We start from the raw sequence: 25,172 nt of genomic DNA, 5'->3' as shown, positions 1-25,172 counted from the left end.
GCAAGTAAGTAACTATTGTTTACAGTGAGTTGCTTAAGGATATGAATTTACACAAGACAAACAAGAAGAAATTACATAACACTGTGTGTTACACAAAGATATTAAATTAATCATCTTAACATCCTGTGAGATGGGCATTAAATTAGACTAAGCAAGAGTAAGCAACTTATCCAGAATTGTATAGTTGGTACTTTCCAGAATTTAAACCAGGTATTTTTCCAGTTCCATTCTACGTTATATATTCATTTCATTATTTGAAATGAATTTTGAGTCCTCATTTTGCTTAGTTTCTGAAGTTATATGGGGATAGAATGGAGTTGGATATTTTCAGTGACATTCACACATGGGGAAGGAAATTGAGTCCAGAAGCTTCAGCAATGTTTCTATGGAGAATGCTAACAACAGAACCAGAAACACCGTTATCCTTTTGGTTCAGTGATCTTTCCTAAAGCACTACAAGAATCAATTTTAAGAAGCCCAGTGTTTTCCAAACTTTCACCAATGGGCTCTGTAGGGTCCTCTAACAATATCTAAGAGACTAACTAGCTTCACATTCCAAGCCACTTAAGACAAGGAGTTCTGATTGTTCTCTGTGAGGAAATCAAGTGACAATCATAGCTGGTAATTTAGGGTAGTTTCTTCAGGGCCCAGGCAAAACCTAATACACAAGTAATAATCATTGTTAAGTGCATCTCTGACAAGGATTCATCAAGTAGCAAAGAGGTCTATAAATTGGGAGAAATTATGATCAAAGACAAACCTAGACCACAGTTATTTAATTAATGCTCAATTATTTATGAGTTTAACTTTGGTTAACCTCATTTTCCTTCTTCTAGACAATTTCCAATTCATCTCCACAAAGAGACCAGAATACTTACCTTCCAAAACAAGATTTATTGTGTTCCTTTAATTCAAAGCATACAGTGACTTCTACATTCACTCCACCAAGTTTTGCTAGGAGAGAAAAGGAGACATTATATTTTGTCTTGAATTACATATGCCACCATACTTGACTTAGCCCATCCTACTGGAAGCACTTTGACGCAGATTCTACAGTGTTGTCTTACATCCTCTACGGAATCAAGCCAAGGGAATCACACATAGTTACAGCTGGAAAAACGTTTGTTCTGGGTTGATACTTTTAGCCTTTACCACCAAGACTTTATCACCAAGATCTATCTTTACAGCCTCTAAACAGGAGACCTTCTTGCCTTCCATTTTCATATTGACAAGGAAGGTAAAGGGAAGAACTGAGAAGTACCCAAAGTCAGCTAGCAGCCAGCACAGATAAATCATCTGTGGAGATATTGTTTCTTTCAAAAGATATAAACATGAGAGGAAGTCCTAGTGTTTGAAACAATTGTGCATAATAAAATTCCATGAAAACCTAGAAATCCAGATGCAGATCAGTAACATATTGGCTAAATAAGCTGTTATGTTCATGCAATGGACAAGTGTACAGACATTAAGAAGAACGAGATACTCATTTCTATGAGATTCTCTTTTCACTGAACTCATCAGTGCTGCAAAAACAATGTTACATAATACTTTTTCTTTAACATTATATCAGGCATCCTCATCTTGTCCTGCATTTATTGCCAGTGTTACTAAAGTTTATCATTTACCTCTTTCTCTTTTAGACATATAATTTCTTCTTATTTTGGAAGCATTCATCAATCCCTATTTTACTCTTTCTTCTAAATTACAAATGAATATTGAACTTTATAAACTATCTTTTGGGGGCTATTTCAAGTGATTGTATAGTTTGGCTCTCCTTGGACCTTGTTATATGGTAAATTATATTTTGTTATTTTATATATGCTATTTATTATATTTCGTATTATGTTTACTAATTACATTTATTATATTATAATTACATTATAATTAAGGTAGCATTTTGTTTTAGACAGACAAAACAACCAGTGGAATAGGAAGCATCTTAAAATTAAATGCAAGAGCATAAGGGAATTGAGATTAAAATAAAATTCACATTTTGGATCAGTAGCAAAAATTATTCAACAGAAGTGGGAAAATATGGCTATCATTACTAAATTCTAGATACAGCAACTAGTTAAAAGTTAAAAAAATAATGAAACTGTAAAAGTATCAGAAACCTGGGAGACATGAAATAAAGTATTCATGAGGAATACCTTTCTAAGATACAAAGAAAAAAGGATACATTTAATTATATAAGAATTAAAATTTGCCTCATGGCAAAATGCACTACAAAGGTCAGAAAACAAGCAAAAGAAATTGGGAAATATATTAAGAAATGGATATGCTTTGTTTACAACTTTTGAGAGAAGCACATGTTTCTTTTTCCTTTAACCTGTTATGGGGGTATTCATCTATAATGTAAGTGCATGGTTCCTTTCCTTTAACCTGTAATGTGAGATTTAATCCATATGGTAAGTGCATGGTTCCTTTCCTTTCATCTGTAATGTGAGTGTGAACATGTGGCACTGTTCCCAAGCACAGACTTTGGATGTTCCTGTACTGGTCCCATCACTGACCATCCACAAAAACTTACAAATGTTGCTTCACTTTCCTGGGGGTTAGAGTCTTAGCTACGAAATGGAAGCAAAATAGAACTTTCCCACAGGGATGATAGAAGGTTTAAAGGAGTAAATATGTAAGTGCCTTAGCACAGTGCCTAGTACAAGAGAGATCAATATAAGTACTTATCAATTTTTTAAAGAGACAGATGAAAGAAATAAAATGTGGTAATTTCAATCTATTGATATATATTCTTGACTTTAAACTACCTTTTCATTCACTGGATGACCTAACTTGCTCATGCTTTTTCTTACTCTAGTGAACTTGGGTAGCTAATATCATAGTTTAAAATTTTTGCTTTTATATTTACAAGGAAATTTGACCTGTACATTTCTTTTTCCTTACAGTCCTAATCTATTTTCAGTATTAGGATTATATAGACTTCATAAGATGAATAAAGGAGCATTCTTCCGTCGCTTTCTCTAGAAGTTTTTCTTTGTTAATATTAACGTTACCTGTTTAATAGAAGTTCGATAGAATACACCTCCCAAATGATCTGGCTGGGTCTGGTATTTTCTTGGTGAAAGATTGTAAACTATTGACATAATTCCTTTACTGGTGAAAGAACTCCAGCTATAGATTTCCTCTTGTGTCAGTTTTGGTAAACTTTAGGAGCTAGGAAATTGTCCACTTTACAGAAATGTTCAAATTTACTGGCATTTTATATATTCTCTGTTTGTACTCTCTGCTATAACATTGTCCTGATTCTTTCTGTATATTATTTACTTATGTTTTTGTTTTGCTTAATCAAAGTGTGTTTTTTAAATCTTTTCAAAGAATATTCCTTTGACTTACTAAATCACCTCAATTTTATACTTTTTTCTGTTTTATTAAGTTCTGCTCATGTATTTATTATCTATTTTTCTATGTTCTCCGGGTTTATTGTTTTACTCTTCTGATATCAATTAAAACACTTGATTATTAATTTTTAGAAATCTTTTTAGTTATAAATAGTTGAACTTTTTGAAGATTCCAGCTTAGTTGTAAGTATCTAAGGGTCAGCTCGTCCACATTGTTGCTAGCCTAAGGCTTAGTTCACCCTATCGCAATGTATATATTGACATTTTTTACCCTCGACTTTCTGTGTTTTGCTACTTCTCACTTTTCTTTGGAGAGAAGCCCTTTGAAATACCCTTAACTTATTTTACAGCCAATAAGTCTTTAAAATAATGTGTATTTTTTAAAGATAGATCTACTTATATAATTAGGCAGAAAATCTGATCTGCCATATTTTTAAAAACAGCATAAATTCACTCTTCTCCATGATTAATCTGCTGTATTACACGACCTTCGAGTTTTTAGCTTTATCAATGACATGTACTTGAAAAATGTTTTAAAGATCCTACCCAGTCTTTTAAAACATCCTTGTTCCTTGTTTCAGTTCTAGTTTTATGTATATTTTCTGCCTTGCACCTGATTAGTCCAACATCAGATGGATGGCCTTGGGAATCTAATTCTGGTATTGATTGCTTTTTGCTGATTCTCTTCACTTCTAGCTGATTTCTTCATTATTGTGTAAATTTAGATCATGAGCTCATGTTTAGCTAAACTTTATCTGTGGGAATGCTATAGGCCTGTGTTGAAGGTCTACCTCTCCAGAAAGGGTTTAGTTTTGTGTTTGGAATACCACCGATTTGGGAGCATTTTAAGTTAATTTCTTAGCTTCTGTTTGCAAGACCGCACATAAATTGGCAACCCAAACACTGGGAACACAGATCTGGGGTTCAGAATTCTGAAGATTTCCTACCTGTTTCCTACCCAGAGCAGAGGCCAAGAGAATTTGGTCTTAGTCTCCCTTTGCCAGCAGATATTTTTTCTCCTGGCACACCCTTTCATTGAAGGTGAAGCTAGGGATAGATAGGTTTAGTTCTAACTTCCCATCTAGTAGGAATGGAGTCTTACCTCCTGCCTCTCATGTGGTCATGGTCATTTAAAAACAAGTTTCTATGTCAGGTGTGTCATTAAACTAAGGCATCCAGACAGAGGCCTATTTTTATGGCCTATGAGCTATGAATAATTTACACATTTTAACTGGTAACGTTTTAAACGGTTACCTAAGTACCTAAATAATATCCTCAATTTTGCCTCTTTGGTCTACAAAGCCTAAAATATTTGCCACTTGGCTCCATAAAAACAGGATTTCCAGCTTCTGTTCTAAGCTATCAAGATCTTCAATCCACTCCTAATATAGCTATAACTCTCATGCATGTACCACCCTTCTTTCATGGGTCCTGGAAATTTCTACTGCATACTTCAAAAATCAACCACGCACTTAAAAATAAGTTGTGTACATTTAACCTAGCACACCTAACCCTTTTCCTTTAGGAGAGTTTTTCAAGTAATCTTGCCCACCGTATTCTTTAGAGCTTCATTAATAATGGCAAAAAATTAAAACAACTTAACATTCAACAAATGGGAATTGTTCATAACAATTATAGAAGCACATACAGTAGAAAACTATACACTCTTATTGAAACAGTGAGACATAACTAGTTTTATTCTTAGAGAACTATGTTTATTTAGGTCCCTTTTGTTTAAATAAGTATATTTCTGTGTATGTATGTATATAGTCATGTATTTATATACACATACATTATTTGTATGATCTAGTTATATAAACATATGAAATACATACCTATACACATACCTTTGATTTATATTTGTATACATACACAGGAATATAATTATATATATTATATAGTTATACACATTGAACTGAAAACTGGTAGTATACATATATATAGTGTATAAATGTGTGTCTATGTGCATGTGTAGAAAAGCAGGTTGAGAGATATGGAAGCATGAGTTAGACAGGGTTCACGACTGTAAAAGTAGTTATGTGTAGGTAGTGAGGTTAAGGCCTATTTGATTGAAAATATTGCATATTTTTACATCAATTGTTATGATGAACAGATTCCTATGTAAATAAAATTATAAATAGCTATACATACTTGTATGTGTAATGTATAATTAAAATATATATAGTTTCATAGATGTATTATATTTATATTACATAATATAATTGTCTTATACTAATACATTATGTATTGTGTTATATAGAATATATTAACTATAGTGTATTATATCAGATAATAGTAATTATATATTTATAATATATATATAAATATATATATTTATAATTTATATATTATGATATAATTGTTTTATAATCAATATTACAGGATATATCATATTAATATTATGAACATATTAACCATATAAATACATTTCATTACTCATATATTTTGTATATAATATATGCTAGGCAAAAATATATATTAATATAATATATAATTGTTATACATTAATATAAATATTAGTATATTACATTTATATATCAATATAATATTTAATATTGGTATATTATAGTTAATATATACATAACTAATGCTCTGCTACAAGTAGAATAAGACCAGGAGTATGGCCAAAGCAAATTCTAAAAATATTAGATTACTTCTATTCATTTATATGTTATTTTCCTGGAATCTGCATCTGGCTATTAGAGAGGACACACAGCAAAATCAACACAAAGTGCCCAGGAGGACATTGGATCCTTTATTTATCGGAGCCTCAAAGGAAACACAGTGCTATCCAGTCCCCCATCAAAGAGCCAAGAGCAAACCTTGAAGCACCCAGTAAAAGCCCATTGAAACAAAAAAGCTTTCCCACTTAAACTGGAAAAAGTTAAGTTCCCAAGAGACCCCCTACATCAACCACCAAAGCTCATTTGGCAGTAAAAGCAATAACATTCACCAAACAACAAGAAACCCAAAACAATAGTTGTTTTAGCACAAACACAAAAAAGCAGCTAATTTGTGTCTCTCCCGTTTGAAAGAAGGGGGTGGGAAGTGGGCAGAAGACCTGATAGGAAAGATAAAAAGCAAAGGAAAAGGAAAATAAAAGTTTCCAGTTTGACACTCAAGCTGTCTTCTGCATCCATTTTGTCAAGACCACCAAGTCAATGTGGAGGCTTTTTCCTCCTTCCCTTTTCTTTTCATGAGACTGATCACAACCAGCACTGCAGAGTCCATCGAATTAAGGAATGCTGTTGCCTACATGTGTGAATGAGCTGTGAGTAAAGTACTGAAGTAGAGGACACCTAAAGTGAAACGTCTTCATGAATGTCCATGTGGCTGAGCAGGAAGTTAACCTTTCATAGATGTGCTAAAGAAGAAGAGTTGGCTTTTATTTTATTTACTTTTCCCTGGACTCTGTTGAATGACTATCATCTACAAGTTCAGGCTACCTTTTGCTGAGGATTAATGCACTGGGAGAGCTGAGAGAAAACTGAACAGTAGAGCTGTCTTTTTCTTGACCAGTTCACCTTACTTTCCCAAACTCTAAGTCTTTCCCTAATTCTTTCTCCTTTTTAGTGTAGTAAAATGAACAGAACACAAAATTCACCATTTTGATCATTTTACAATTCAGTGGAATTTAGTACTGTCACAATGTTGTGCAACTATCACCGCTGTCCAGCTGCAAAACATTTTCATCCCCCCAAGAGGAAACCTACACCCATTTTAAGGACTCATTCCCTATTTCCCTCTGTTCCAAACCCCTGGCAACCACTAATGTATAATATTTGCCGTGTGTATGGATGTGCCACTGCTGGACATTTCGTAGAAATGGAACCATACCATATGTAGCCTTTCGTGCCTGATGATAAGTTGTGCAGTGGTAGGAAAAACTAAAATGCGATGTACTGTATGATGTATGTTTTACTGAAGTGGCTTGGTCAGATTATAATGATTTATGATAGAAATCATGTAAAGCAAGCATCACAATTCTCCAGGAATGTTCTGAAGAATGCTGATGTTAATTATTAATATGTGAATCCCAAATCTTTCATTTGTATTGACCTTATCTCATTAATTCTTCTCCCAACACTGCCATAACTAGAGTTGAGTTCTAAAACTTACCTTCCTCTTTCCCCATAGAAATTGTCCCACAATTTCAAAAAGTTCTCAAAGGTGAAAAAGTGCACACGACGTTTATCACGTTTGCAAATGCCGATGGAAATGCTAAGCTAACACTGTCCAAAATGCAATATTCTTCTGTGAGAGCACCCAACTTTAAACAAATACACATATTCTAAATACAGCTTAGATCTGTGACATGTTTTGGTCACTGAAGTATGAGCAGACATGATGGCCTTAAATGAGCAGAAGAGGCCTTAAATGGGCTTGTGCAGTTGGGCTCACCTATGTTTCAGTGAACTTTTAGAGAAGACAGGGCCTGGGAGCTGCGGCCTCACAGTTGGGCTCCAGACGAAGAGGTGTGTGACAGACCTCAAACTGACCCAAAACACGGAGCAAAACTAGCCATCTAGAGGTCTAAAAGAGAGCCACTGCAGCTAACCCATAGGTCCAAGAAAAATAAATTCTTGTTTATGTAACTGAGTTTGGGGTGATTTGTTCCAAAGCATTATCACAGCAAGAGCTGACTAACACAACATCCTCCAAGTCATTGTTATGTAAATGGATGCCACCATGCCTACATTTAAGGCAACTGTGTCCTCAAATTGTGAGAAATCTTGAACCCTTGGTGCCTCTCCAACACAATGTACATGGCTAAATTTCCACAAATAAGTTCACTAATATACCACAAAGATCTCCCTAAACTTGTATTAAATGTAATGCAAAGTTCTTTCTTTTCATTTTCTGCTTCTACATAGTTAAAATGCTGTTTATCAATGGAAAACGGTTCTTGCCGTTTGGCTTCTGTCGTTAGAGTCCTTTGAACTCTTTGGCTTTTCAGCTCCTAGGCTGTAACATTTCAATCCGCAAATGCCCCAAGGAGAAAAGCTGCACCAAATGTGAAGCTTGCGTCTGTGTTTCCCTTCTCTCCAGAACTTGGCCCACATGTCTTGGTGTCTCTCTAACACTCAGACGCCAGCGAACAGAAGTTCTCCTACTCTATCCAGCTTCTCTAACATTTCTTTAGACTTCGCCTGACCTTCTGTTATTATTCAACTATCATCTCAATTAACCCTAGGAAGAAAATGTACAATTTTTAGAGAAAACGGAACCCTGGTACACCGTTGGTAGGAATGTCAACTGGTGCAGCCACTGTGGACAACAGTATGGAGGGTTCTCAAAAACTAAAACTACAACTACCATATGACCTCGCAACTCCAGTGCTGGGTATAAATCCAAAAAGAACAAAAACATGTGTTTTCAAAAACATGTATTTGAAAAGATACATGCACCCCAATGTTCGGAGCATCAGTATTTACAATTACCAAGATATGGAAGCAACCTAAGTCTCATCAACTGATGAATGGATAAAGAAGATGTGGTACATATAACCAATGGCATACTACTCAGCCTTAAAAAAGAAAGAAATGTTGCCATTTGCAGCAACATAGATGGACTTGGAGGGCATTGTGGTAAGTGAAATAAGTCAAACAAAAACAAACACTGTAGGATATCACCTATATATGGAATCTAAAAAATACAGCAATCTACCGAATATAACAAAAAAGAAGGGGAGTCACAGATATAGAGAACAAACTAATGGTTGCCAGTGCGGAGGGGGAGGAGGGGGCAATACGGGGTGGGGAAGTGAGAGATGTCAACTACTGGGTGTACGATAGGCTCAAAGATGTATTGTACAACACAGGGAATATAGCCAATATTTTGTAATAACTGTAAATGTAAAGTATCCTTTAAAAAGTATACAAAATTTTTTACAACAGAAATCATACTGAAAATTGGAAACAATTTAAATGTCCATCAACAGGAAAATGCACATATAAATTATTGCATTTCCCTACATGGGAATCCTACATAGTGAGGAAACTACATGAACTAGACAGATCTTTACGTGTCAGCATGGATGAACCTAGCAAAGATAACACTAAAAAAAGCAAGTAAGAAGAGAAAACATAGTAGAATACTATATGAGGTTTAAGAATACTTAAAAATGTAGCCTAAATAGAAAGACATCCATGCAGTGATGGAGACCAAGTTCAGAAGAGTGGTCACCCAGGGTCAGCTGGGGAGTGGCTGTGTTTGGGAAAGTGGTCACAGCAGGCTCTTCAACAGGAATGGTAATGTTTCACTTCACACGCTGGCTGGAGGACGGAGGAGTGTCTGCGATGTTATAATGTGAGCACGCTGCATGTGAAAGCCATTGCTGACCACGTCTAGGGGATCTGATACGCGGGAGCTGGTAGTGGGTGGAGGCATCCAGAAGGTGGTGGTAGAAGAGGAACGTTGTATGCATAACGCCTAAGGCCTGACCAGAGGACGACCACTGTTCTAGAAACTGGACACAAATCCAACTTCTACGGCCAATGTTAAAAGACAAACTGAGGCATGTTTAAAAGAAGACTTTACGTGAGCAAAAATAGATTCAATTCAGGCACCGCCAAAGTGGAAGTGGTGAGGAGCACTCCAGCCACAGGAGCTGCAGAGATTTTTAGTTTCAAAGGGCAGAAGCAAAGCAAGGAAATGACTGACTTGCTATCGCTTTAAAGCCTAGTTGGTGGTTTCTGACTGGTTGTCCTCAGCGCTGTGCGTCACCCTGAGGCGTTGACAGGCTTAGATTTCGGTTGCTTTACGTAGGCGGCCGCATCACTAGAGCCACCGCAGGCTAACGGCCTCCTTGCAGGGTTCATTTACTAACACCAATTGTCTGAGTCCTTACTCTTACTCGGCCACTTCACTTCCTACGCCTCAGTTTCTCTTCTGTAAAGTGGATATTCAGTAGTAAATTCTCTGTGGAGTTGTCAGTACAAAACAAAGTGATTATTAGTAACCACGATCATGTCCTGAATGCATGGAACACGTCACCATTTGCCAACTACCGTGTCAAGTTAGCAGAAACTACGGAAATTAAGAGCTCTCCGCATAAATTCACACACCCGTGCACCAGGTAAGGGACCACAGGCAGACGTTCACTCAGCCTTTCGTGTGTCCCTCACGGAATACACGCTCTCTCCTGGGCGGGGGGAGCACAGACACTTACGGGAGTTTACTTTTCAAATGCGTTGATACAACCAGGTCTCACTTTTGTTTGGATGAGTCAGCAAACGCTTTTTGGAAGCCCCAAAGTCTCCACACCTCCAACGTTTCGCGCTGCCTTAGTCTCAGAGCTCAAGCCCCTACTCTTCAGGCCGCGTCACCATGGGAGACAGGGCTGCATGCGGACGCGACGCACGGCGAGCGTGCTGACGTCCTCGAGCCCCGCCCCCACGGTCCCGCCCGCTGCCTTATAAACGGCAGCCCTGCGGCGTGGAGGGCGTAGGTGCGTGCGCCAACACCAGGCCGTGCGGGGTCTCCGGAGCGCGGCATGGGGGGGTTGGCGTAGCTGGGGCCCGTGGCCCTATGTCTTCTGGCTGCGACGCCGGTCCTGCGCACGCTGCGGGGCCGCAGCCGCCGGGCGGTGGGCGCCCGAGGGGCCGGGAGGCGAGCCGGGGCCCCCAGGCGGGTGTGGGCATCATGTCCGCAGCCAGCGTCCCCGAGGCCGCGCTCGGGCCATGATCCCTTGGTGAAGCTGCGCCGGGACGGCGTGGCCGATATCTTTCCGCGCTCTGAGGACCTGTGCGCGCTGCAGGACTCGGTGCCTCTGCCCTCCGTGCGCGCTTCCCTACAGGAGGGCCTGCTGGACTTAAGGCCGACCGCCTCCGCGGGGTGCACTGGGCGCCGCTCCTGAGCACCCGCTGCCCCTGATCTGTATCCAGAGCTTCTTCCAGCCACGGCGTGTCGAGACAGGTTTGTACTTCCCGCTTCCAGGGCCCCTCGTGTGGGCACTGAGAAGCGGGGTTTTAAATGGTGCAAGGTGGAGGGTGGGCACTAGAACCAGTGCCCAGTGACCGGGTGTGCGTGCACTAGACAGGGCGTGTGGCCTAGGACTCCTGCCGGCTCGGTGACCCCGGCCGAGTGCCTTAAGGCTTCAAGGTCTCAGTGTTCTCATCTGTAGCGTGGGCTTAACAGGACCCAGTCTCTCTGGCGGTTACAAGGATGCACTGTGTTAATGCTTCTAGACTCTACAAAGTAGAACACTTAGCACAGTTTGGAGCATCGTTAATTGTTGCACAGATGTTACCTGGTCTGTTGAATGACTTTGCCTGGTACACACCAAAGCGATTAGGAAATGGATATATCCCAGCTTCATTTCCTTTCCATTAAAACAGGGCTCAGGAAAGAAAAAATCTGTTTTTCAGTAGTCGTATCATATAGTGGAAAGAGCACTGGTGTGAAGGCAGCCTAGGGTTTGAATTCCAGGGCTTATGCTGTCTGTGGCCTGGGCAGGTTTCTTTTGCACTACAATCCCCACACTTGTAAAATGACATTAATAACCACTCTTTCTGTGGGTTCTTAGAATGAATTAAGCAGGTTATGTGTGCAAAGTATCCTGGCACTTGAATGAGTTGTCAGAACCAAGGGCTGCTGGAGAGGATGCTTCTGCCCTAGGTAATCTTCCCTTCTACTGGGCAGCAAGTAAACACAAGCACAGTAGTCAGTGCTCTGGAAGAAGTGAGTTCTGGTGCTATAGAGCACAGAATCTCTTTTTTCTTTAATTTAATTTTTATTTTATATTGGAGGATAGTTGATGTACAATATTGTGTTAGTTTCAGGTGTACAGTAAAGTGATTCCGTTATACATGTATCCATTCCTTTTCAGATTCTTTTCCCGTACAGTTTGTTCCAGGCTATGGAGTAGAGTTCCCTGTGCTGTGCAGTAGGTCCTTGTTGATGATCTATTTGATATAGAGTCGTGTGTCTATGTTAATGCCAAAGTCCTAATGTATCCCCCCCCCACCTTTCCCCTTTGCAGAGCACAGAATCTTGGAAGGGAAAGTTCAGGGTAGGCTTCTTGGAGGAGGTGCCATCCTTTCTAAGGATATGTAGAAGCTACTGGGGTGGCAGGAGGGAGCAGTGTGTGTCAAAGTTTGAGAAATATAAGAAAATATGGCAAAACTAAGGTATAGGACTGGAACTCAGGGTTTGGGAAAGAAATGAGAGTTGATACTGGAAACCTAGTGGGGCCCAACAGAACGGGGCCTTGTTTGTCCTGTCAGAAGTTTAGATGTTTATCCTGAAGGCTGTGGGAAACCCTAAAGAACAGTGAGATGGACTTCTGGTTTAGAGACTTACCCGGACCTCCATGTGCAAGGCACTTGATTGGGTGCAGGGTGAATTGTAATCTAAGGTTCCCACTTAAGTTATAAAAGGTTGGACTGGATTTTGCAGATCTGAGAGAGAATGGGTGGGGCCTGGTGACCAGTTAGAAAAGGGAGGGCAGCAAGCGTGGGTGACAGTTTACAGCTGCATCTTTTTGAGAGATACAGAGCACCGTAGGAAGGTATTGGGGGTGGGGAGAGGATTTTAGTTCATCTTCAGTGCTTTAGAGGGGCCTGGTAGACAGGTCTGGGCCCAAGGTTCAGATCTGGGCTTTTGGGGAGGAGAGGTGTTTGAAGGCATGGTAGAGACTTAGGTTATCCACAAGAAGATCCAAAGAATCATAGGTCTGAGAGATTTTTAAGTGGGTATATTTGAGGATGTTTATAAGCTGTGAGAAAGTAGCCAGCAGAGGAAGGGTGTAAAGATCTAGGACAGGAAATGATTGTTCATTTGATTTTGAAAAGCTGAATACTTATCGTGTGCCTGGCCCTTTTCTAGGATCTGGGGTTCACACCATCTGTTATCTCTTCTGCAAGGATAGTTCAACTCCTCCCCTGGTGAAGAGAAGTCAGATTATTCTTTGCGTCCCATTCAGGTATAAGAACTGTTCTGTACCTCTGAAGGGACTTTACTTAACCAGAGTAATAAGTTAGAAATCAAAAGAAATTAGAGCTGGAAGGGACCTTAAAGGCCACTGTACTTAATTTTGCCTGATATTTGACATTGAATGTAAGAAAAATTTATTGTAGAGCCCATTCTCTTCAGAGTTCCTTCACTGAACTTTCTTTATGTCTTGCATCCAGTGGGTCTATCTTGTAAATTTTGGCCTCCTCCTAAATTTGCTTCTTCATCCATATTACATTTTGCCCAGGCTATGGCAGAAACTGCTGGGTGGTTTCACGGCCCCTGGTCTCAGTTCCTCTAAGTTCATCTGCCTACTCGGGTTGAGTGATCTTCTAACATGACAAGATATGCCTAAAATAATGCTGCTAATGGCTTGCCCACACAGAGTTAGTGCATACTAGCCGCCCAGCGTGTGCTCTGCACAGAGGCCTGTAGTCTGAACTGTGCTTTGCCAAGCCTCCTGGGGCTCTTTGGCCTTGAGGAAGGGGAGCTTTTTGTGATCACTCCCTTTATCTAATTGGTCCTTCAGCAGCGGGGCGCCTTTTTCTAATCAGCGGAGGCACCCTTACTCAGCCAGTGGTAGCCCCAGGCCTCATCACCTGTGGGATACAAGCCATGCTCTCTCCCAGGCTTGCTTGGGCCAACATCTCTATTTTTATTTCTGTCTCTTCTCACACTTGGACCCCTGGTCTTTAGTCATCCCCACCTGCAGTATTTACAGTGCCCAGCAGGTGTCAGGCTTGAGTGTCTTTGCACAGGTGCTCCCTGTGCAGTTAATGCACCTCCTACTCCAACTCTGCATAGCCTCATCTTTCTAGACTGTACTTCAGGGTTATCATGAAGCCGTCACTTAGATATAACTTTTGGCCTCCATAGGCACTTCTGTGCTTAAAGGTTATAGTTCTTTATCTCATGTGATTGAAATTTTGAGTTTATAGATCTTCCTCCTTAATGAGGCTTTAAGGACAGGAGTCATTTCTAATCCTTAGCACAGAGCAGATGCTTTTTAAAGGTGATAAAATGTATGGTTTAAATGACTCATTTTACAATAATTTTGCTGTAGCTTCCGATAGAAATAAAGTTTCCAGATGTTGTGTTCCTGCAATAAGAAATAAAGATGTGACCTTCCAGCTGTGTAAAGCCCATCAATGCTGTGTAAGTGCATCGGATGCGCTAAGGAACGTGGAGCCAAGTGGGCTAGTTGTGAGAGAGAGAGACTTAACTATGTTAACAAAGGTAAGCCTTCATTGTGTCCTGCCAACATTTGATAGTTACTTTTGGGCCAACTAAAGCAATAAAATTTTAAACTGTTCCTCCCCATTAAAGGGATTGACTATTTGGCCACTTTGGTGCACCTGTGTCTTGTGAATTGTCCAATTGGAGATGGAGGTTTAGAAAGTGAGTTTCAGTCTTGTTTCAGTCTCTTCCCATCAGACTGGTCTCGTGATTTCCTACACACCATGTTACTTCCTGTCTACCTTTCCTTGGTGTTGTTCATGCCTGGATTGTCTCCTGTACCTGCTCAAACCTTGGTCCATTCTCATTTGTACCATGGAAGTTTGTCATGCCGGATACTGTCAGAACTAATTTTACTTAAGTTTGCGTTAAGGTGCAAAGCACACGTTTTGTATATTATCTGTTTTTTGTGTTTGTTTATATTTTTATGGTTTCTCTTCAAGAAATATTATGAGTAGGGAAATAACAAGATGTAAAGAGCAAAAAAGTCATCATTCTCTTTTAAGTTGTTAGAACATCTACCTGCAATCATACTGCACTGTGGTATGTGTTAAAATAGGAAATTTATGTCATGTCCCGTAGGAGCAGGAAAGTCAGTGGTGTTAGTGAGGGTGTGTCATGGAAGTAATCACTAAGCAGGTGACTGCTGGTTGGGGTCCTGAAACATTAGTGTGTGTTCCCTGTGTCCAGTAGTGGTCTGGAGAGGTCAGGAAGCCTGCCTTTCAATTTGAGGGAACAGAGGGTTTGAGGTCCTCTCTGTTCTATTGCTCTAGTACACTGCATAGCAGCTCATAAAATACTGTGTTTATAGTTGATATTTAAATCGCTGATTGATCATCAAGATTGGGATGTATCATTGGAAATGAAAATAGGAAGAGTCTTATGCTTTTTAGGTTTTTCCTTTTTTCCCGATGTCTCAGAAGGCTCTTTGACGGGGGACCTTTTATTCTCCCATACAATTCCATGAATACTTATACCCTGGCACTTATTTTAATGTCATTTTCAATTTATAAATGTCTCTGAAACACATACTGTAAACTATTTGAGGGTAATGACCATGGCCATTGATGACACATCTTAAATGTGCATCGTGTTAATGCTTGAGTGTCAGGTGGTCTACCATCAGTGCTTCCTTCTTTCACCCAGTTTTCTTCCTCATTTCCTTCTCCAAATTTGTCTCATTTTTCTACTCTCCCTTTTGCTTCTCTATTCTTGCTTTCTCTTTCCCATTTCATGTGTCATTCTTCTTCTTCTTCTTCTCCTTCTGACTTCATTATTATGGCCAACCAAAACCTTTTCCAGGATTGTCTCTATCTTCCTTTCCTCTTCATTGCCATCCACAAACTCTTAGAGAATATTCTTGCTTGACTCCCTTACTTCCTAGCATACCCATGTACTTCCTGGTCACTTTAGAACATTGAAAAGGGTTGGAATTTTTAAAAATAGGTAATTATAATCAGTCTTCTTTCATCTCTGGCATAAGACTCTTCTTCCTCAATCTGACCATTCTTAAATCTAGAAGTACTCCAGCTCATTGGTCTCCCTTACCCCCATGTTTAGGCCAAAGAACTTGTGAAACCTTAGCCCTGTTTAATACTTGAATTTATCAAAACATAAGAGGGCTAATTCTGCCTAAGGGCACCAAAGAAGAATAAAGATGCCACAAATAAATGTTTAGTCCAGATTTATAATGGACTCTTAAGTGCCTAGTTGAGTGCTAACCGTTAACTCACTTGAACACCAGGGAGGTCATGACACAAACTAACATGTTAATTGTAAAGACACTTCACTTCACCATTCCTCAATGTAGCTGATAAACTGCATCCAGTTAGCTTAAATAACATGAATGATGAATTTCCCTGTGTATATAAATCTGGAGTTTCTAAAGTTTTCTTTTTCCCTTTGTACAACTACTGACTGCCACCTCGCTTGGTCAGTGCAATAGGAAATGATGACTAAGAAACACATTGTCTCAATATTAGTGGACATAATGTCCTAGTAGTCTATAAAAATCTCAAAATTCTTAATCTAAAAGGTAGGTCTGCCAATCTTATATCCTTTTCCTTTGTTAACATAAGTATCCAATCTATGAAGGTCTCAGCTTCCTTACTTAGAATATGAGGTGGATAGATTTGCTAATATCTAGGGACCTTTCCAATTTTAATATTCCCTAGTTATAAGGGCTGAGCCAAATACAATGGCTCCCTTAATCATTAACCTCGCTCATGATGAAAGTTATCAGCAAGTTCTACTTGTAAGAGATCAAACATTCATATCCATGTATATTGTAGCACATTGACTTTTACAGAACTCCAAGTAACACAACATAGTTACATTCATAGACTTAAGGTCACCGTGGTATACTTTACAATTTTTCTTTTCCCTAGGAAGGAAATGTAGATCCCTAGGAAGGGATTTCTTTCTCTGCCTTTCAGTAATGTAAGCCTTTTATTATCTCTTGGATCCTAAAAATGGGTAGGGTTTTGGCAGGTGGAGCTTAGGACAGACATTCCAGGTGACAGGGACAACGGGAGAAAGGGCAGAAGGAAGAATGGATTTTCAGAAAGACTTGATATCTTACATGATGAGAGCAGCGTTTCACAATCTCTGTCCTGCAGAACACTGGTTTTAGATGATGTTAATGTAGTTACAAGACAAGCATTTGGGAAGAGCTGTACTCTACATCCCGACATGAAATTCAAGTTTCACTTTGTTACATTACATACTCTGAAAAGTTTTGGAGGAAGGAATTGATTTATTTTTGTTTAATTCAGTCTTACTCACAGTTACTTGACAAACCTATATTCAGCTGATGGGACTGTATTTTGTGAAAGGCCAATCGGAGAAATGGTGAGATGGAGCTTAGGATATTTCTCTGTTGGGACAGGCATGTGATTATTTTTCTTATAATTCTTTACTGTTTGTCCTAACAACTGTTACTTTGCAGGCGTCAGTTTTTTTTTTTTTTTTTTACATCTTTATTGGAGTATAATTGCTTTACAGTGTTGTGTTAGTTTCTGCTGTGTAACAAAGTGAATCAGCTATATGCATACATATATCCCCAGGATTCAGTTTTAAGCCCTCTGTTTTAATTTAATTTTGTTTTTGTGGTACGCGGGCCTCTCACTGTTGTGGCCTCTCCCATGGCGGAGCACAGGCCCCGGACACGCAGGCCCAGCGGCCATGGCCCACGGGCCCAGCCGCTCTGCAGCATGTGGGATCCTCCTGGACCGGGGCACGAACCTGTGTCCCCTGCATCGGCAGGTGGACTCCCAACCACTGCGCCACCAGGGAAGCCCTAAGCCCTCTGTTTTTATCTGAGTTACTGGGACTCTTAGAAAGCTCAACAATCCTGGAGTCTTCATCTGTGATGTAGTTTCCAGAAGCTCCTGGCACTTACCACTATTTCCTCTTGATTCTTTTCCTCCGACTTCAGACTTCTTACAATTATGAGCTGATGGTTTTCTCAGCCTCTAGTGTCAAAACCAGCTACCTCACTCATCTTCATTGTCTCAGTTACAAGGTGCAATATTTCCCATGTTTATATGCGTCAAAATATAAGTCAGGGATTGATACATAGCATATGCGTAATAAAAATTGTATTTCTTTTTTTTCTTTGTTCAAAGGTATCCAAACACTGGCCAAGTTCTTAAATTGAAAGTAGAGTGATCTAACTTATTCAGCTCATCCAACCATCAATATTGAATATTTGTCTTTTTTCTTACACATATTTCTTGTATTCCAATTGTGACATTCTAGAGCACAGTGAGTACATTTATAACTTATTACTGCATTACTACCTTGGCTATTCCTTGACCAAAATTTACTTCATACAACTGACAGCCTAATTAACCTACTAGAGTTTTTTGTTTAATGTACGCATATATTAAAAAAACTCTAATAGGTTAACTGCATTGCTAATAACTGAATTTTTACATCTCTATGCACCCATGTATCCAACACCAGATCAAGATATTATAAAATATTTCTAACACCCTACACGGTTCTCTGTTACTTCTTTCTGTTCCATACTCTCCCAGGGCAAGACCTAAGCTGACCTCTATCACCATATATGACATACGTGGAAACACACAGTGTGTATTCTTTGGTATCTGGCCTCTGGTTACATATCATTATATCAGTAGTTTATTCTTTTATTGTGTTTTCCTGATTTTTTTAAACCTAGACATTCATACAGTGTCAAAGTACCACTGAGTTCTTCATATTATTATGCTGATCTCCATCTTCAGGGGCTTTCTACAGTCTTCCATGTGTCTTTGCACCTACTTTCTCTTCCGTCTAATTATGTTTCATTTAACCAACCTCAGCCAGCCTTCCCCCATATTCCCCAACACGTAGCACTCCTGTGTTCAGCCAGTTTTGTCCCCTATTCCATAAGCCCTTTGTGCCATTCCTGACACTGTGCCTGTTCCCTGCCCGGAAGGCCTGTTCCCTACCCTCTATATACTTGTTCAAGACTCAGTTTAAATGCTACCTGTTCTGAGAAGTCTTCTCAGAAGAAGCCAGTACTTTTTGGAATCCTTCTTTAATGAAATCCCATAGCAAGTGTAATCTGTCCTCCCTGATCTGGTAATTAATTATCCATTGTTCCTATCATATAGTGTTTGTTTTCCTTGTGTGCTGTTATTCTTTATTGAAGCAGATTACAGTGACTTGAACCAGGAACTGGGTCATTTTCCTCTTCATTTTAGTGCAAGTTTCTGTGATATGAAGTTAAACTCTTTTTCCCTCACTTCCCATTCACCCTCAGCAGTTGTTAAACATGAAGTACAAGTGAAACTTATTGGTTAACAGGTTTTTGTGGTCCTTGGTTCTGGTCCCTAGGTCTAAGCTGCACTTCTGTAGTGCTAATTTGACTGATTTCTTATTGTCACATAACTCAGGCATTAACTAAATCCTTACAAATTTAGCTACATATAAGATAGTATTAAAAAAACCCAGTGGATATCAAAAGTTTTGGCCTGGAGGAGAGTGTTGTATGAGTCCTAGTTTGGTGGGGCTCACACTTAATGATCGAGCCTTCCAATATTCCACTGTAAGTAAGAAAGAGGTATGCAAATATATGGTTAATATTTAGCAGTGTTGATAAAAAGAAGAGAGAAAGGGACGACAGATACTTTGAGGGCCTTTTGGAATTCATGAACAATTATGATTGGATGGGGAAAAAGAAGAACCGAGGGCTAACCTCCCACAAGTGAAGTCAGGAAAGAGAGAAGGGCTCATCTGGTATGCAGGTAGAGAGGTTTGACCTACAGAATCTTAGAAAACCTCAACAATCTGAGCAGCGTTTGCAAGAGGCAAACTAAAGGGCTAACAAAAGTCTGCAAAAGTCTCACACAAAGAACTCTGGCATGGTGTTCATCATCTAGCTAATCCTAACATGCAGACATTTATGAGAGTAAAGTCAGGTCTTTACCAGAGTGGGTTTCTTATTTGGGCAACTGGGTCAAATGAAGAAAGGCAGGTGTAGGCTGCCAGAGTAATAAATAAGGAGAGGAAAAACAAAAAGAACGAGACATATGATTCATCAGTGATTTCCCCCCAGTATTCTTAGCCTCCAGCTTATCTCCATCTTACTGCTAACACAGGAACTAGACCGAACAGTGAGGTAAAAGGTCTCTACAGAAACTGAGGTAATATAGAAAATAAAAAAATAAAACATAAAATTGTCAATTTTCTTCCTAGGGGTAATTGAGATGGTAGTTCAATAATAACATAAGATCAGGTGAAGTCTAAAGAAATTTTAGAAAAGCTGGATAGAGTAAGAAAACATCTGTTCGCTGCCATCTGAATGTTAGAGAGACACCAAGACGTGGGCCAAGTTGTGGAGAGAAGGGAAACACATACACAAGCTTGACATTTGGTGCAGCTTTTCTCCTTGGGGCATTTGCTGATTCAAATCTTACAGCCTACGAACTGAAAAGCCAAGGAGTTCAAAAGACTCTAACCACAGAAGCCAATGGGCAACAGCTCAAGCTAAAGGCAACAACTAATGGAATGAGAAGCTAAGTGTATCTTTAGTCTCACAGGGCTGCGGGAACCATTACATTTAAAGCCTAACAAATACAAGGGTAGTTGGGAATAGGGAGAATCCAAACTTTCACATGGTAATCCCAAAGGGCAACACCCGTAGAGGAAGGACAAGACAGGAATAGACCAACCTTCACACAGACTGAAAAATGGCTTTGAATGAGCTCAAACGGAGAATGGACTAAGGTTACCAGTCCCTATAGTAACTGTCTGCCATGGGCCAAAGTAAATCTTTTCAAGAGAAAGATAACAACATCCAGAATGTGGAGGTATCTTTATAGTTTCCTAAAATAAGTTAAGCCCAATTTTAGTATAAAAAATAATTGGACATAACCAGGAAAAAGACTAAATGATCAAAAGTTCAAAAAAAGAAAGAAAGAAAAAAGACAACATAAATAGACATAGGAGGACAAGAGTTAGCAGGCCTTGGTTAAAAAAAAAGCAACAAAACTACTATGGTTAAACAAAGAAAATAGGCACATGGCAAATAAGCATATGAAAAGATGCTACACATTCCATGTCATCAGTGAATTTTGAATTAGAACGATAATGAGATACCACTACATACCTATTTAAATGGCTAAAATCCCCAAACTGAAATACCGAAGTTGGTGATGATGCAGAACAATTGGAATTCTCATTTGTGGCTAGCGGGATACTTGGCAGTTTCTGACAAAATAAATGTAGTTTTACCATACAGTGATCTAGTAATCCTGCTCTTTGGTATTTACCCAGAGGAACTGAAAAGTTCTGAAAAGTTATGAAAGTAAGAGCCTTTACAGTGAGAAAATTCTATGATTCTATGGTTTTTCAACTCATTAATTTGTGTAGTTCATCCATTTTACTCATTGTATACACTTAAGTATATTGTTCCTTGAAATGGCCATTCAAAGTTGTTTCCTGTGCCACACACTATGAATGTTAGGGTTGGTCCTGTGTAAATCTTACCCCCATTGATTTAGTATTATCCCTAAACAAGCAACTTTCTTCCATAAGGAAACAAAAAAGAGGTTCAGAAATGTCCAAACTAAGTTTTTATAAAACTGTGTTATCAAATCTTATTTATCAAAAAACTTCAAACATAGCAGTATGAGTTCCCATATACCCTTTACTCAGCTTCCCCAAATGTTAACATTTTCTATTACTAGAGTATAATTTTTTTTTTTTTTTTTTTTTTTTTTTTTTTTGCGGTACGTGGACCTCTCACCATTGTGGCCTCTCCCGCCGCGGAGCACAGGCTCCAGACACTCAGTCTCAGCGGCCATGGCTCAGGGGCCCAGCCACTCCACGGCATGTGGGATCTTCCCGAACCGGGGCACGAACCCGCGTCCCCTGCATCGGCAGGCGGACTCTCAACCGCTGCGCCACCAGGGAAGCCCTAGAGTATAATTATTGAAAGCAGAAAGTTTACATTGTCACAATGCTACTAATGATTTATAGACTCGTATTCAAATATTGCCTATTGTCTTGCGGTCCAGATTCAAATCTAGGATCCCTTATTGCATTTGCTTGTCATATCTCTCCATTCTTCTCTAATCTAGGATAGTTCCTCAGTCTTTTTTTGTCTGTTATGACCTTGAACTAATGGAAAATCTTAGCCAGTCATTTTGTAGAATTTTTCTCAAATAGGGTTTGTTTGATATTTTCTCATGGTTAGACTGAGGATATGTATTTCTTGACAAGAACACTTCAGGAGAGATATTATGCCATTTTCAGTACATATTAGAGGTACAAACAAATCTGTATGTCTCACTACTGGGGATGCTAACTTTGATGACAGTTATAATGATAGCTGCAAAATCACTATTTTTCCCTTTGTAATTATTTGAGATTGTTCAAATATTCTGCTTCTTGTTTAATTTTCCCATACTAATTTTAGCATCCATCAATAATTTTTGACTCCACCCATTACTGTGGTGTTTGATGATTGTTCATTTTCTATCCCCATCATTCCCTCTACATTTATTAACTATAATTTGAGTATAAGAAAGAGCTGTTCTTCTCCTTCATTTATGTATTTATCTGGTTATTTGTTCATATATATACATACATCAGTGTGAACTTGTGGATAATTATTTTATTCTACGGGTTAAAATTTATTACTATCATTAATAGTTTTGTTTCTCAAAGTGTTCCATATTTGGTCACTGGTACTCCTTCCAGCTGTCTCCTATATTTTTCCTACATGGCCATACAATTGTTGGAGTAATATCTTACTTTCTGACACCACAAAGTGCTCCAGACCCATCTTTTACTTTCCTCTGTCTCAGCCTTGAATCAGTCATTTCTCCATGGAGTTCTTGTTCCTTGCATTAATAATGGTATTCAGAAACCAGAATCTTGGTATGAGGTGGATTTATCACTATCCAAGCTACCTCATTGTGTTTTCAGCAGAGAGAGCTAAAAATATATATACGAATACATAAAAATATACAAGTATCTCTATTTTCATATTATCTATCTGGGTGTGTGTGTATATACACACACGTGTGCACGCACACACATTATCATCTGTCTATCTACATATATATATAACTTCAAATTGATATATGAATTCAAATTGATACCTTGATTCCAATCCAACAGCACAGGGTTTATTCTAGCCTCCCTTACCCTTTCCTTATTTGTCACTCTTTAACAATTAGAAACCTGATTCTCATTATTTGCAGTCTATTCATTTGCTCAATTCTGGAATACACATAAAATATTTAAAAATCATTAACCTGTACACGTGTGAAAAATAAATTTACTAACAAGTTCAATATTTGTGTACATTTCTTTTTGTCTTTAGCTTTTCAGTATATATTGTGCATGGTTAATCACAGTATATTAAAATACTGTTTTCCAAAGTTACTTAGGTTAGCTCTTTCCCACCTCCTTCAGTGTGTTTTTTTTCTTCTGCAGTGTGAGAAAATCTAGTACTTTGTGTTCAACTCAGACTACCAAACCAGAAGTTCTAGCAGAAAAGGTGATAATCCATATGTGCAATAAGATCCCCAGGTGATTCTTTTCATTGGAGAAATATGAGGAACACTGCTTGACGTCTCTACAACTAAGATGTCTAAAATGAAACTTCAATGATTCCTTCTTCCAAACTTTTCCATCCTGCAAATCTTTTCTTCCTCAGTGAATGGTGCCATGATTCACACAAAAAGTAACTCCATGCAAAAACCTGGGAATGATCCTCAGTTCCTTCCTTTTGTTCACTTTCTGCATAGACTGCATCATTAGGTCCTCTGGAATCTCATCTCTCTCTCTCTCATCACATATATAATGTTTCTCTTCATCTTCATTGCCACCGTCTTAGCCACTACCATTTCTCCTTTGCTCTACTTGAACAGCCTAGTATCTACACAACTATCTTTTCATTTAATTGCTTTCTCTTGCATCTAAGATAAAGTCAAAATCCTTAGCCTTATAGATTCTGGTCTTGCCTTTTCTTGTAAGTTGTATTTTCATACTTATAAGTACAGGCACACTCTCACACACACACACACGTATAGTTGGTATTGTTAGTTTAGGTTTTGTTTGCCCTCCCATCCTAGCATGAGAAAATTAAGAAACAAAGTCAAACCAAAAAAAACACTTTAAAAATAAATTTGAATAATATCCTTTCCCTCCAGAACATTTCTCTAAAGCAGTATTATCATTAATGGCAGTACAGACCAGAATTTTTTCCCTTAGACATAAAGGCATGGTGAAGAAGTCTCATTAAAAACTGGAATCAAAGACAGAATCAAATTCTGTCTCTAATCTTCTGCAGTAAGCCCTAATGATTAAAGTATAGGAATCTGAATCAGAGGTCTGGTTTAGTATAATCTTTTTTGTAATAAGCTTTGTACCTTAGACAAGTCATTTATCTCTCCATTCCTTAATTTCTTCATTTATAAACGGAGATGTTAAGAGTATTGATATTCAAGGCTAATGAAAAAAGAATGCATCTAAGTACTGTATCAAACACTTTAAAAAGTAACCAGTTCAGGTTCTCTGCCCATTTTTAAATTGAAATATCTGGGGTTTTTTGATATTAAATTGTATGATTTCTTTAGATAATTTGGATATTAACTCCTTATCAGATACATCATTTGAAAAAATCTTTCATTCAGTAAGTTACCTTTTCATTTTGTGATGGTTTTCTCCTCTCTGCAAAAGCTTTTCAGTTTGATATAATGACACTTGTTTTTTTTTTTGTTTTTTTTTTTTCAATAAATTTATTTATTTATTTATTTATAGCTGTGTTGGGTCTTCGTTTCTGTGTGAGGGCTTTCTCTAGTTGTGGCAAGCGGGGGCCATTCTTCATTGCAGCACGTGGGCCTCTCACTATCGCGGCCTCTCTTGTTGTGGAGCACAGGCTCCAGACGCGCAGGCTCAGTAGTTGTGCCTCACGGGCCCAGTTGCTCCGCGGCATGTGGGATCTTCCCAGACCAGGGCTCGAACCTGTGTCCCCTGCATTGGCAGGCAGATTCTCAACCACTGCGCCACCAGGGAAGCCCTGACACTTGTTTAATTTTACTTCTGTTGGCCATGCCTGAGGAGATAGACCCCCCAAAAAATATTGCTAAGATCGATGTCAGT

At 38.9% G+C, this 25,172-nt stretch overlaps 2 pseudogenes across 2 annotated transcripts in view; both read left to right on the top strand.

Annotated features, from left to right (window-relative positions):
• LOC308611090 (ferritin light chain-like) overlaps positions 1–10,156 on the top strand; it is a 42,990-nt pseudogene extending 32,834 nt beyond the window's left edge. The window contains exon 3 of the transcript in view: positions 10,125–10,156. The product of the transcript in view is annotated as a ferritin light chain-like (transcript). The remainder of the gene's footprint in view (positions 1–10,124) is intronic.
• A 546-nt stretch (positions 10,157–10,702) lies between these two features.
• The window catches only part of LOC308611089 (centrosomal protein of 78 kDa-like), a 727,725-nt pseudogene continuing 713,255 nt past the window's right edge, over positions 10,703–25,172 (top strand). Inside the window, exons 1-3 of the transcript in view lie at positions 10,703–10,756; positions 10,870–11,273; positions 14,374–14,546. The product of the transcript in view is annotated as a centrosomal protein of 78 kDa-like (transcript). The remainder of the gene's footprint in view (positions 10,757–10,869; positions 11,274–14,373; positions 14,547–25,172) is intronic.

Source organism: Mesoplodon bidens (genome assembly GCF_964165515.1).
Source record: "Mesoplodon bidens genome assembly, contig: HAP1_SCAFFOLD_157, whole genome shotgun sequence".
Classification (NCBI taxonomy): Eukaryota; Metazoa; Chordata; class Mammalia; order Artiodactyla; family Ziphiidae; genus Mesoplodon; species Mesoplodon bidens.
This window is presented reverse-complemented; position numbering and strand designations above follow the sequence as displayed.